Source organism: Tamandua tetradactyla, chromosome 5 (assembly GCF_023851605.1).
Source record: "Tamandua tetradactyla isolate mTamTet1 chromosome 5, mTamTet1.pri, whole genome shotgun sequence".
In the NCBI taxonomy this organism is placed as follows: Eukaryota; Metazoa; Chordata; class Mammalia; order Pilosa; family Myrmecophagidae; genus Tamandua; species Tamandua tetradactyla.
Genome location: NC_135331.1, coordinates 38,442,107 through 38,457,435, shown reverse-complemented (window position 1 = coordinate 38,457,435; position 15,329 = coordinate 38,442,107). Strand labels below are relative to the sequence as shown.

The 15,329-nt window shown below is 42.6% G+C and overlaps 1 protein-coding gene across 9 annotated transcripts in view; it reads right to left on the bottom strand.

The window, feature by feature from the left end:
* Positions 1-13,779, bottom strand: part of LOC143684063 (uncharacterized) — a 178,899-nt gene extending 165,120 nt beyond the window's left edge. For all 9 annotated transcript variants that reach the window (XR_013175826.1, XR_013175829.1, XR_013175828.1 and 6 more), the window contains exon 1: positions 13,443-13,779. The gene's annotated coding sequence lies outside the window, so the exon portion shown is untranslated. The remainder of the gene's footprint in view (positions 1-13,442) is intronic.
* Between the last annotated feature and the right edge of the window lie 1,550 nt (positions 13,780-15,329).

Genomic DNA, 15,329 nt, shown 5'->3' with positions numbered 1-15,329 from the left:
TGTAAGAAACAAACCCAAATCAGGATTGTGGATTTTTGTGTAACTGTCTCAGCAGTGGATAGAATAAGCAGAAAAATTATCAACAAAGCTAATAGAGTATTTTATCATTATGAATAATAAATTTTATTTAATCTTTTCTATACAGAACACTGCAAACAGCAGCAAAATACACAAAACCAAAATTAGGGACTCAAAAAGTCATTTGTGTACAATTACCCAAGGCAGCATTATTCACAATAGCCTACAGGCAGAAATAGCTTGAGTCCATCAAGATAAGTGGATACATACAAACATACAGTGCAATAATATTCAGTGATAAAATTGAACATAGTTCAGATATACTCATTTGGATTTATGCATTTGGATGAACCTTGAAGACATGTTGAGTGAAATAAAGTAAACACAATAGACTGATATTTTAAGATTCCACTTGTATGAAATAGCAAGAATATGAAAATTCACAGAAACAGAAAATAAATTACAGGTTACCAGCACTGAGGGCAGTGAGAATGTGGAGTTAATGTTTAATGGGTACAGAGTTTCTGTTTGGAATGATGGAAATGTTTTTGCCATAGATAGTGGTCAAGGTCATTGTCAATTAATCAAGACCTCCTTATTGTATGCTTGAAAGGGGTGAAAATGGAAAATTTTATATTGCATATATGTGTTATCATACACACAAAGATAAAAATACATCTCTTTCAGGCTCTTAAACTTGCAGAGGTGAAGGGGGAGAATGAGAAGGGTTAAGAGGCCAACACAGTCATAATGTCAAAGACTACAGCAGCTCTGATCAGGCAAGAAATAAGAAGGGGTCAGCTGTGCATGTGCTTGGAAGACGAGGCATAGAATTTGCTGGTGGGATGGAGATGAGCTGAAGAAAAAGAGAGAAATCAAGAAGCACAGAAAATTCTGTCCTGAACACCTGTCCAGATACATGGGAAGGGGAAAAAATGAGGGGGGGCAAGTTCAAGGTGAAGTCTAGCATTTGGTTTTGGCACATTAGGTGTCCATATGCAGGGTTTGTGGAAGCAGCTGTGTGAATATGGACTGCACAGAAAATATGTTGAGGGGTAGCTGCAGCTCCTTGTAAGTAAGTTCCCCCTAACAAATGCTAAAGGAGAGATTGTCCTGGGGCTTAGTGCCTTTCCTCAGAATCTCAACAAGCACCAGCTGCCCTGTCTGTTGCTATGAGGACATTTCACAGACTTTAATCATGATCACATTGGCTGCATCAAGAGCTGATTTCATTTGTAATCAGTAAGGGTAGAGTCTTCTGCAGTGAGTGATGTTTAATCTAAACACCAGAAGGCTTTTAAGGAGGATTCAGAAGAGACAGTCACTCTTCCTGCTTCAGTCAGCCAGCCTCTCCCATGGAGTTTATCCGAATCCTTTATTGAAGTAATCAGCGTCACAGCTTGCCCTGCAGATTTTGGACTCTTCCATTTCCACAGTTGTCCAGCCAGCCTCTCCTATGAGTTTATTGAGGACCTCTCCCTTAGCATTTATTGAGGCCTATGGCTTGCTCTGCAGACCTTGTACTCTACATTCCCATGGTTACATGAGATGATTTTTAAAATGTGATAGCTACAGAGATCTCCTGCTGATTCTGTTTCTCTAGTGAACCCTAGCTAATACAGCCTGGTACCAGGAGAGGTTCTTAAGAAACAGAATCTTAAAAGTGAGTTTTTATGATTGGTTTTCTACTCTGATTGGACTCAAAAACACTAAGAACTCTGTTTCCCATAATCAGAATGACACTGCCAGTGCATGGGGTGAGTTGGATTTTTCTAATGCCAGGCTCTGGGGGACAATATTTTTGACACTTTATGGAGTTTAGTGGAAACAGGAGGTATAGAGATGTTGGTTGTTTGTTGTTAGATATGCTGTCTACATTGATGAGGGAAAGGGATGAGGTGAAGACTTCAGATGAGAAGCGTATGTACTGTAAGACAGATGTAAACATTTCTATGAGTGCCCTGAATGAAATCTTTTTTTTTTACATGGGCAGGCACCGGAAATCGAACCCAGGTCCTCTGGCATGGCAGGCAAACATTCTTGCCTGCTGAGACACTGTGGCCCACCCCGTGAAGGAAAATCTTATTTCCTATTGCTGCAGATTTGAGATCTCTGAAAATATGACTCAGAATCTCATTTTTAGAGTATCAACTTTACAACATAAACTGAAATCTCAAACTTGCATGCAACTAGTTGAATGAACTTTAAGGGGTGGATGTTGAATGAAATGCCAGGAACAAAAAGACAAATATCATCATGCTCCAATCATACGGACTAACTACAATATAAAAATTCAGTGAACTAAAGTCTAGAGCATGGGTTATCAGGTTGGGGCCTATTATAAAGGGTCCTAGATTATAAACTCTTACATTAGTCATGTACATTCATGGGGTGTAACTGTTAATTTTAAATTCTGAAATACTGAGCTGTTTATATATAATATATTCTTTCCCAGAAACTTCAGGTATTTATATGACACCTGAGACTCATAGTTAAGGCTCTGAAGCTATGAAAGTGAGCAGTAAACCATACAGAAACTATTTTAAAAGTTGGAAAAGTAATCAGACATCAAGTAGAGATATGAATGAAGCTGATCTGGATAAGACTAAGGTATATTAATAAGACTGGGTAAAGGATGACATCATCCATATTTTAAGACTTCAACTTCTGGGTGAAACTAAAGGGAGAGATATTTATTTGGTGCAAAATTTATATTTTGGGTAGTGCATGTCCTAATTTGTATGGCCAGTTTAGTTGAACACCATAAGTACATGCAATCTTGAATAGTGCATGAGATTTTGTTGGTTTGTCCAGGCTACTTTGATGCCCTGATTAATCCAAGACTAATTTGGGTAGTGAATAAAGGAGTATTTGCAAAGTCTCCTCCGGGTAATGGGGACAAAGGAGGAAATATCCAACTTCTCCATTTGGAGAACTTCTTGCAAGCAGTAGGGACAACCAGATCAATAGACTGCCTCCTCAATCTTGGGGTTCACCTGAATGAAACTTCTTCCTGCAAAGTATAGGCTAAGCCTACTTAAAATTAGACCTAAGATTGCCCCCAGAGAACCTCTTGTTGCTCAGATGTGGCCTCTGTCTCTAAGCCAACTCAGCAGGTGAACTCACTGCCGTCCCTTCCATGTGGGATATGAGTTCCAGGCATTTAAATCTCCCTGGCAATATAAAACAGAAAGCCTGGGATAAGCCTGGCATCAAGAAATTGAGAAAGACTTCCTGACCAAAAGGGGAAAAACAGAAATGAGACACAAACTTTTAGTAGCTGAGTAATTTCAAACATTTGAGAGGTTATCCTGGAGGTTATTTGTGGGTGTTACATAGATATCCCTCTTTTTAGTTTATGCTGTGATGGAGTGATTCGAGGGAAGTACCTAAAACTGTTGAGTTCTGTTCCATTAGCCTACGTACTGCAAGACAATTGTATAAAGGTATAACATTTACAGTACAACTTTGTGACTGTGAAAACTGTGTGCCAGGTGCTCCTTATTTCTAGGGTATGGGCAAAGGAGTAAAAAATATGGATAAAGAATAAATAAATAATAAGGAGGGCAAAGGAAAAGATAATTTGGTATATGGAAGCATTAGTGGTCAATGAGAGGAAGGGTTAAGGTTTATAGTATATACGATTTTTCTTTTTCTTTCTGGAGTGATGCAAATGTTCTAAAAAAAAGGATCATGATTATGAATTCACAACTATGTGATGATTATTGTGAACCACTGATTGTACACTATGCATGTATAATATATGTGTGTGAAGATTTTTCAATTAAAAAAAGTTTACCACAGGGGAAACCCCTGATACTGTTTCAAACATTAAGGACACCTAAAGCAATAGGCCAAGACCTTGGTCTTGAGGCTTGTTCCTGTGATACTTACGTAGGTAGCAGAGAGGATTAGCTTATCTCTAGGAATGACTGAGAGTTACTTCAGGAGGACCTCTTTTGTTGCTCAGATGTGGGCTTGCTCTAAGCCCAACACTGCAAGTGAAGTCATTGCCCTCCTGACTCTCTGGGACATGACCTCAGGGGTGAAGTCTACCTGCCAGTGTGGAAGTGACTCCCAGGGATGAGCCCTGGCCCTGTGGGGATGAACAATGTCTATCCTGGCTGAAACAGGGAAAAGAAGTCTATCGAGTAAGGTATCAGTGGCTGAAAGAGTTCAAATAGAATTAAGAAAGCACTCAGAAGGACACTCTTAGGCAAGTTTCTGTTAGACACTGCTACCTAACATAACTTGTTAAACTCCAACCAAAATCATTCCTACCAATCCTAAAGAACACTCAGGGCTTTATATAAGATTCTACAAAGGTTCCATGCCCTAGGGTAACTTTCCAGAAATCTAAAAGGCCCAAATGGGTCCCTGGACCAGTCAAGCCCTGAAATGCAGAGGGGGGTCAGCCTCCCCAGGACATCAACTAGTTCATCCCCATCCCATATTATCAACAGCCCCCCTCCCAACATGGAACATTTAGAATGGGAAAAGCCCAAATTCCCTTAAAGAGTGGTAGAAAGATCAAAGGTGATGGTGGAGTTATACAGAGAAGGTAGGATTTGACAAACAAGTACAATTGCTGAATCATTATATTGCTATTTCTTTTAGTCTGCAGTATCTTAGAACAGCTAGAAGGAAAAAACCTAAACTTGTGAAGCTGAAACCCATACCAAACTCTGAAATCTGTTCTACAACTAATTGCTTTGATGTACTTTGAAATTTATTGCTCTTTTGTATATGTTTTCACATAAAAAAGGAAGAGTATAACAGAGAAGGTAGGATTTAACAAATAAGTATGACTGCTGAATTGTTATATTGATATTTCCAGTGACTTGAAATCACTTGAAGAAAAAATGAAAAATTATAGAACTGTAACCCATACCAAATTTTAAAGTCTGTTTTATAACTACTAGTCAAAATGTACTTGGAAATGTATTGCTTTTTTGTACATATGCTATATTTCACAATAAAAAATGTGAAAAAAAGAAGAAAGCAGGAGTAATTATACTAATATCAGACAAAATAGACTTTAAATGTACATGTTTCATAAGAGACAAGGAAGGACAATACATATTAATAAAAGGGACAATTCACCAGGAAGAATTACCAATCACTAATGTTTATATCCTTAATCAAGTGTCTCTTAAGAACGTGAGGCCAACACTGGGAAAATTGAAGTGAGCAATAGACATTTCAACAATGATAGTGGAAGACTTCAATATACCACTTTCCTCTATAGATAGAACACTTAGAGGATCAATAAGGAAACAGAAAACCTAAACCATGTGATAAATGAATTAATCCTAACAGACATATAAAGGTTGTTACACCCCAAATACCAGTCTATACATCCTTCTCTACTGCTCTTGGAACCTTCTATAGAATAGATCATATGCTTTGACACAAAATAGGTCTTAATAAATTTGAAAAGATTGAAATTATTTAAAGTACCTACTCTGACCATGATGGAATGAAGCTGGAAATCAATAACCAGCAGTGAACCAGAACTTTCACAAATATTTGGAGATTACATAATGCTCTTAAATAATCAATAGGTCAAAGAAGAAATTGCAAGACAAACTGGTAACAATCGTGGGAAAGATGAACATGAGTATATAAGAACATCAGGACTCATGGGATGCATCAGAGGCAGTGCTGAGAGGGAAATTCATTGCTCTGGAATGTCTATTTTTAAAAATAAGAAAGAAAAAATGGAGGACTCAACTGCTCACGTGGAGGAACTAGAGACAGAACAGCAAGCTAAACTGTAGGCAAACAGAAGAAAGAAAAAAACTTAAGCAGAAATGAATCAATTGGAGAACACATGCAAAAAAAATATTGAAAGGATCAATAAAGCAAAAGTCAGTTCTTTGAGAAAATCACAAAACGGATGCACCCCTAGTAAGCTGACAATGAAAATAGAGAGAGGATGCAAATAAAAAAATTAAATGAGAGGCAGATCATTACCATATTCTCTGAAGAAATAAAATATTTTTTAAGAGGAAACTATGAACTATATGCCAAGAAATGAGATGACTTAAGTGAGATGGGCAAATTCTAGAAACACATGATCAACCTACACTGACTTGAGAGGAAACAGCAGGTTTCAACAAGCCAATCATAAGAGATTCAATCTGTCATCAAAACTCTTCCCACAGGACAGTGTGATGATGGCTAATGGCAGAATTCTTGCCTGCCATGCCAGAGACCTGGGATTGATTACCAATGCCTGCCCATGCAAAAAAAAACAAAACAAAACTTCAACAAAGAAAATACCACAGCCAGATGGCTTCACAGGGAAATTTTAACAAACATTCCAAATTTTTTTCAAACATTCCAAACATTCCAAATTTTTATTCAATAATTGAAGAAATCCAATGATTTATTATTATTAAATAAACTTGATAATTAAATAAACTTTTATTCAAACATACCAAATTTTTATCAAAAATTCCAAAAAGAATTAACACCAATCCTGCTCAAACTATTCCCTAATAAATAAGGGAAAAAAGAACACTTCATAAGTCATTTTACAAAGCTAAAATCACTCTAATACCAAAACCAGGTAACAACCCTACCAGAAAGGAAAACTACAGATGAATTTCCCTAATGAATATAGACGTAAGAAGTCTCAACAAAATATTACAAATCAAATCCAATGACATATTAAAAGAATTAGACACCACTATGAAGTGGGCTTCATACGAGGCATGCAAGGGTGGTCAGTCAACAGAAGAGAATCAATCCATTTAATACAACACATTAACAAATTAAAATGTAAAAATCACATGATCATCTCAATTGATGCTGAGAAAGCATTAATCAAAATTCAGCATCCTTTTCTGACAAAAACTTCAAAACATCAAACAATATGAATTGAAGTAAACTGCCTTAGTGTGATAAAGGGCACATATTAAAAACCGACAGCCAGCACCATACTTAAGGGTAAGAGACTGAAATCTTAACCCCTATGACCAGGAATGAGAAAATTCCCATTGTAACCATTGCTCAACATTGTGCTAGAACTTTTAGCTAGAGCAATCAGGCAAGAAAAGGAAATAAATGTTTCCATTTCCAAATGAGAGAGGAAGTAAAACTTACATTATTTGTAGAAAACATGGTCTTATACTCGGAAAATCCTGAGAAACATATGGCAAAGCTAGATGAGATGACAAACAAATTCAGCAAAGTGACAGGATACAAGATTAGAATGCAAAAATAAGTAAGGTTTCTGAACACTAATTAAAGAGACAAGAAGTTCCATTCAAAATAGCAACTAACAGAATTGTCTAGGAACAAATGTATTCAGGGATTTAAAGGACTTGCACACAGAAAAATACAAAACATTGCTCAAAGAAATCAAAGATCTAAATAGGTGAAAATAAATCCCCTGATCATGGATGGGAAGGTAACATGTCATTAAATAGACAAACTGACAAACTAAAGATTGTGTAACAATCTTCACAAACTGATCTACATAGTCAATGCAATATCAACCAATATTCCAAAAGCCCACTTTGAGGACTTGATAAAGCTAGTCATTAAATTAAGAAATTAATGGACCAAGCCCTTGATCTTGAAGCCTGCTCTTATGGAGTTTAAGTATGTGGCAGTGAAGCTTATCCAACCTATAGATATGCCTAAGAGTTACTTCTGAAGGACCACTTTTGTTACTCAGATGTGGCCTCTCTTTCTAAGTCCAACTCTGAGAGTCAAATCATTGCCCTACCCACTGTATGTGGGACATGACATCCAGGGGTAAAATTCTCCCTGGCAGCATGAGATATGACTCCCAGGGATGAATCTGGCCCTGGCATCGCAGGATCAACAATGCCATTCTGACCAAAAGTCATTAGAAGTGTTACAAATATGGTGTCAGTGGTTGAGAGAGTTTAAAGAGTCAGGAGGCTACTCTGAAGTCACTCTCATGCAAGCTTCAGTTAAACACTGCTACCTACCATAGCTAGCCAAACCCCAACCCAAACTATTCCCACCAATCCTAAATTGCACTTAGAGTTTATATAAGATTCTACAAAGGTTCTATATGTTCAGATAACTTTCTAGAAACATACAACCCCCAGATGGGTTCTAGGGGTCAGATAAGTCTTGAAATGCAGAGGGGCCAGCCTCTCCAGAACATCAACTAGTTCCATCTCCCTACCCCATATTATCAACATCCCCTTCCAACATGAAATTTTAGAATGGCCATATCCTAGATATTCCTAAAGAATGGGAGAAAGATCAAAGTTGAAGGTGGAGTTAGACAGTGAAGACAGGGTTCAAGAAATGAGTATGACTGCTGAAATATTATATTGATATTTCTTTTAGTCTCCAATATCATAGAGCAACTAGAAGTAAAAACCTAAAGTTGTGGAATTGTAACCCATACCAAACACTGAATTTGTTCTACAACTAATTGCTGCAATGTGCCATGAAATGTATTGCTTTTTTGTATACATGTTACTTTTCACACACACACAAACCTTCTAGTCTCCAGTGTGTTTAGAAGCTAGAAGAAAAAATCTGAAATAGTGTATTGATAACACATAATAAACTCTGAAATCTGTTCTGTAACTACTTTTGCAGTGTACTTTCAAAGTAATTGCTTTTTCTCTCTTTTCTTTGTATATATGTTATATTTAACAATAAAAAATGTTAAGAATTTATTTGGTAGGGAAAGTTACCTCAAAAACCCCAAAAATATCCTAATGATGAATAGCAACTAGGGAAGAATTCAACTTTCTTACTTTAAATCTTATTATAAATCCACAATGATACTGGCACAAAGATAGACACACTGATGAATGGAATCAAATTGAGAATGCAGAAATATACCACCAAACCTATGGTGATTTATATTCAACAAAGGCCTAAAATCCACTGAACTGCGACAGAAAAGTCTTTTCAATAATTGTGTATGGAAGACCTAGATATCAATAGTGAAAAGAATAAAGCAGGACCCCTACCTTATACCCTACTCAAAAACTAACTCAAAGAGGGTGAAGCATGTAAATACAAGAGCCAGCAACATGAAATTCCTCAAAGCAAATATTCCCAATGTCTGGGAATGTACATGGGTGGTAAAAGCAGGTCCTTGTTCTGGGTTCCATTGCTTCCATCTTCTGATGCCAGTGCTTTCTTCTATAAGTGATCATGGGCCTTCACTTATCTCCTCCAGGACAAAACACTGGATCTGACTTACTTAGCATCTAATGGGAAGGCACAAGGCAATGTCTGCTGGGCTGCCCATCACCAAATGTCCATATCTAGGACTGTTTTCTCTGTCAGCACCCCAAACATCTCCAAATATCTGTATCTCTGCTGGCTCTGAATCAACTGCTTCTCCAAGGGCTTCTGCATTTCCAAACACCTATATGTATGTCCACATCTAGGTTTCTCCAAATGTTTCCCATTTTAAAGGACTCCAGTAAACTAATCAAGAGCCATCTTAAATGGGAAGTCAGATTTCCATCTAATCGAAAGTTCACACCCACAACTGGGTGTCTCACATCTCCATGGAAACAATCCAATCAAAGTTTCCACTCCACAATATTGAATCAGGACTAACAGAAACATGGCTGCCCTCTTAGGACTGAATCAGGAAAAGGGGCATGGCTTTTCTAGGGGAACATAACAGCTTTAAACTGGCACACATGCTATGGGCTATATATAACAGGAAGACCAGTACCACAGCAATGCTAGGGTTAAATAACTAGGGGGAAGGGATAAGAGTTAAGGGAAGTTTGAGAATTTCTTTGTTGAGTGTGTTATGTTTCTCTTTGGAGCAATGAAAAATGTCAAAATTGAGAGTGATGGTGATTGTACAATAAGTGAAGATGCTGTGAGACACGGACTGTTCAATTTGGACATTATCCATGATGACCAATGGATGGAGGTGGCTGAAGTGTACAGTGACTGAAAAGCAGAAAGGCAAACTGCTGTGTATACATATGATGAAATACCGTGTGGCTACAGAAAGTAATGAAGTCATGAGTCATGAATGATAGTGAATGAACCTTGAGCAAATTATGTTATGCAAAATAAGCCAGGAGCAAATGCACAAATATTGTATGGTCTCTTTTAGAGAATACTTTCAAGAAAATTGGGGCCAGGACTGTAATTTTCTTACAGTAGTCACATTTACTCCTGAGTTTTCAGTGTTATTTATAGATTCTAAGATGCTGTGCTATGTGTGGATAACCTGGTAATTCCCAGGAACTTTGGGCACCTGGGTGACACCTAAGATACAAACTTGGAGTTCTTCTAGATGTTCTTCTAAAACACTGGGTCTGCTCCTCCATGCCCTGCTTGAGCACAAGCATCTTGACAAGGCCAGGATCACTATTTTCCTCTGAACTGATGCTATCTACTTCATGACAGTATCAGTAAGCAGGGTCCCTGCCTCTTCCAGACATCTCTGACTCTCCTTTAGCACTCCAACCCACCTTCCTCTCAGGCCCTGGGGTAAGGCCACTACAATGAACTTATCTTCATGCAGACCTTTGGAGCCATGCATTTTCAGTACCTTCTTCCTCGCAGAGCCCTTCTACCTCCCTGAATTAAGAAGGGAAAGAAGAAAAAAAGGGGCTATTTCACATTCAGTTTAAGTTTTTATAAATTATCTTGCACACATTTTCAAATTCCATGCCAAAAACAAAATTCCATTGGTTCTCTTAAAAGTTGCAATATGAAAGCAAAGTTCTTATTTTCTCATAACCTACAGGAAACAATGCAAAGAGCAGAGGGGGGAGGAATAACTCCCATCCATTCCTCCTGTCTCCACCCTCACACCTCCCCTTGGAAGTCCCTGTAAGTATTAGTCCCTCACACCTCCACAATAAGCATCCTTCACATTCTCACAAGTAATGGCTTTTTGTTTATTGTCAACTGCAAAATTATAGTCAAAGTTGAAACCCAAGTCAACATACAAAAAACAAACTGAAACTGAAAGGAAACTTGTTTTTCATATATAATGACATCACAGAGACTTTTCAAAGATTTTACCTATACTAGCTTATCACAGTATAGAAAGGACCTTTAGTGAGGGAGACACACCTTGAGGAGTTGCTAAAATTGCATCTCTCTCTTTGATATCATATTGTATATGTGATGTTTTGCTTGCTTATCATCTGTGTCCTCGGCATAACTAAAAGTCCAAGAGGACAAAAACTTGTCTATTCTGTTTACTAGTGTATGTCTGGAACACACCTGTGCATAGCACCAACAAAGTACCTCAAAATTATTTTTGAACAAAATAATTACCATTTTTGGGATTCTTTGCACAACGTCTTTATTTCACCTGTGAAAACAGGAGAAAATAAATTGACACTATTCCACATACAATTTAAAAACAACAAAGAATTTGATAATAAAAAAAAAGATTTACTCTGTACAAATCAAACGTGCTATCCTTAACTTTTCTTTGGAAAGACAGCTTTGTTTCTGCCACTCACACTGCAGAATGTGTGACTACTGAGAAGCACTTGGTCTGCCTGAGTTTTAATACACCAAGTCATTCAACCAAAAATTTTTCATTTTCCATCTCAAGCATTAAAGTACATAAGTTTGCTAATTGAGACACACTAAAGTTCTGAAATCAGTATAATATGTACATTTTCTTGTCTTAATTTTGAAACAGAAGTGAACCAGGGTACCAATTTTAGCTTTTGCACAAGAAACGACCAAAAAACCTATTTCATTGCAAATTCCGTATTTATTTTATTATCTCGTGTGCCCAGTTCTAATCCTGCTCACAGCGCTTTTTTTTTTTTTTTCGGATTTTGCTGGGACACAGCACTGCCGGGATTGCAGTCGCCGCAGCTGCCACTGCCCTTGTGGCTAAGCGGTCCACTGTGCAGCCCGCGGGGTCCCGCGCCTTATGCTGCACCATTTCTGCCACAGGAGGGCGTGCGGCCGCTCTCCCAAGCAGGCTGTGGCACAGGTTCTGCTGGCCTCAGCCATCTAGGCAGCCTGCGCGCGCAGGTCCAGCTCTGGCCTGCAGCAGGGGGCGGGGCGCGCGGCTGGCGGCTTCTCGAAGGAGGTGGACTCCGGGCGAGAGGGAGGGCTCGCGCTGCGTGTGGCCGCGCGGTCGGGTCAGGGAGGGCGGCAGGCCTTGGTGCTGCCACGTGGTGCCGATGACAGCGTTGAGGACCCGCAGGACCGCGCCTATGCGGCAGTGCGGCCGCCACTACTGTCCTGGTAGCTGGAGTGCGGCCAGCCGGAAACCTCTGAGAAGACTTCCGGGTGTGGGTCACCAAACACTGCAGTGGGGGGGACAACCAGGAACGGGCTGCCGTGGAGTTGGAGGAGGCGCCGGCACCGCGAGGTGCAGGAGAAACACTCCATTTTAGGGCAGTTGGTGGAGACGGCGAGGACACAGAAGGAGCCGGCTGTGAAGGAAGATCGCGCCCAGCCGCAGGGGCTGCGCCTGCAACTCCTAAACCCGAGCCCAGCGGGCCTCACCGGGGGGGCCGGGCGGGTCTCTCAGCGGAGCCCCGCAGCCAGGAGTGAGAACGCCAAGGGGAGCGTGGGACCCGAGTGGGGCCATCCCAGGCTAACTCTACTTCAGCTCCGCCCGGGCGGGGTCCCGACAGCAGGTACCAGGCTCGAGACAGCAGGGCCGGCGTGGCCACATCCGCCTCCGGGGTCTGCTTCCCCCAGTCCAGGCGGATCCTCCTCTTAGAGTCCACGGCTCCCGCCACGGGGGCGGAGGGGGACAGGCTTCTTGGCCCGGGCCGCGTGGTCCCTGCCGCCCAGCACGGGGAGTCTGACCTGCTCGGTGTCCAGCCTGGGCCGGATACGCCCCCCCCCCCCTTACACAACCTGATGCCCCTGGCTTTCGCCAAGAACCCCATGTTGGTGCCATGCCCGGTGAGGACACCCACTTCATAGAGCGCCGCAGTCCCGACACGCCCAGCACCCACCATCCACCGCCAGGAAAGCTGGGGTTACCGGCGCGCGCCACCGAGCCCGGAGTCCGGTGGGTTGCAGTCGGGGTTCGCGTTGCAGGGCGCGCTGCACAGGGGCGGAGAGAAAAGGGACGGGAGTGGGGTGCCGCTTTCACAACCGCCGCCCGCGGCCGCACGGGGGACTGAGTTTAAATCCCAGAGGCAGCGAAGGCGATTACACCGCTGTTCTCGGCGTGTGCGGCACAGCTCGGCGGCTCCGGGTGCCGCTCCCGTGCCCCGTGTGCCCAGCCAGGGCTCCAGTCCCGGGCCCTCTTGCAGCGTCTTCAAGGTTGGCAGCCAGCGGGGACCGAGGCCCGAGGATTCAGGCTGGGCGGAGGTGGTGCAGCAGGCCCCACATCAGGTCTGCTGCGGAACAGGCGCGGGTGGGAAACACGGCGCTTGAGTTGCGATAAGAAAGTGGACCGGTTTGTTCACTGTGACATTTTGGGGGGCAGGGGGGACACTTACCGGCTTGCAGGCTCACCTCTCTCCAGTCAGAGAGGCAGGGCTGGGGGTTCGCGAACGCTGCGAGGAAACTCCTGGCTGGCTCACTAAGACAGAAGCTGCCAGACTTCCCTTGTCACCAAAGTCCCTTTCCAGTGTCCATATCTCGGGTGAGAAGGAATTCAAGAATGAGAAAAGCAAGTGTAACCCAGTCAGAAAGAATTACTGACAGAAAAGAAAGTGCACATCAAGAATCCCCAGGGGGCACGTCCCAGGCACGGAAGTGCGCACGTAGTTTAGCCCAACGGTTTTCAACGGTTTAAAGAGAGAGAGGCGGAGTTTGAAATGCTGTTACACTGTGATTGGTTAGTGAGTATTCAAATTAAGGTGTGCAAGTGGGCAACTGTGATTGGCTGTGTATATATTCTTGTGATTGGTTGTCTATACATTCTTGTGATTGGTTAGTGAACATGCAAATTAAGTATTGTAAATAAACTATTGCAATAGGCTGCCTAGACATTCTAATTAAGGATTGTAAATGGGTAATTGTGATTGGCCCATGCTCTGTGGGTTGAGCAATGTATCCTGTTTTGCTCAAATGCTTTGGGTTCCTGGCTATTCTCACCCACCCTACCCCCTGTTCTGGGTCGGGAGGTGCCTGAGGCTCAGCAAGATGCTTTTCCTAAATCTAACCAGCTGCACTCTCAGGCTAGGCTACTGGGACTGTGTCACCAGCCACCGTTCCCTCCCCTCACACACAGAACTTGCATGTTGAACAAGCCCAGGCCTGACCTCCCACAAGGGCAGCCAGGTGGGGCTGGGGCACCAGGATACCGGGAAGCAGGCAGTGGAGACCTGCCCAGGGAGACAAGCTCGCAGGAGGCAGGCCTGCACACTGGCAGGGGCTCCACGCTCGAGTACCCTCACCATTATCACTCAGACACCACTGACAAAGCACACGTTCAAAAACACGGTTAAGAATTTCCAGGTGGTGACTACAATGCACTGAACACAACAAAGCAGGAACCTGCTCAGCATGGGCTCTGCCACATTCATGCAGCGCTCTGGAAGGGCCGGCCAGACGCCATGCAGACTAAAAGACAGCGATATAGAAGCCATTCTCATGAGTGACCTCTGCATCCAGAGCATGGAAAGTGGAGGAGGGGAAAAGGTATCGTGTCTCCAAAAGAAATTGACACAAAAGAGGCAAGTTCTTTGTAATTCTACACTTACAAAGTTTGGAAGAATCTTGGGGCAAGTGACATGATGGGGTATAGGCAGAATTTGACCTCAAGGATGTCCTCTCCACCCTGTCTACCCAGCTTCACGGCCTCCCATGGTGGGGTAACTGCTGACTCTTAGTGACTCAGCCCACCTCCCTGCAGCCTGGCTGAGGCCTGGGCTGCTTGCCCCAGCCTGTGGGGCTTGAAACCAGCTAGGATGGCCATTGGCCTGACACTTTGGGGCCCCTGCCCTCTCCTCTCCCAGTTGTCCCCAGAACCCTCTCCCTAGAGGCTATGACATGGGAGGTTCTCCTTCCAGGCCCTCTAATTGGGGATAGAGTCCACTTTGCTGCCGAAGAGGAAATATGCCCTGACCAGCTACAAGTCTTGGAAAGCTGTAAGTGAGCCAGAGATCTGTGACAGGGCATGCTTCCTCCTGGCTCAGGGGGGCATAAGTCAGTAGGTTCATTGACAGATGGTGAGGAGGCGAGCAGGCACAGGCATCCGCAATTCACACCCAAGCTGTTTCTGACTGCTGACAACTCCAGTTGGGGTAATGAAGACCTGTGACCCTGGTACCTGTAGCTGTCCCTGCCTGGTGTCACCCATTCCCACCTAGACTACAGGGACTCATGGTGGTATAGTGGGTCACAGGTGGACCTGTACACCAGGACAAGAGCAGCAGGTG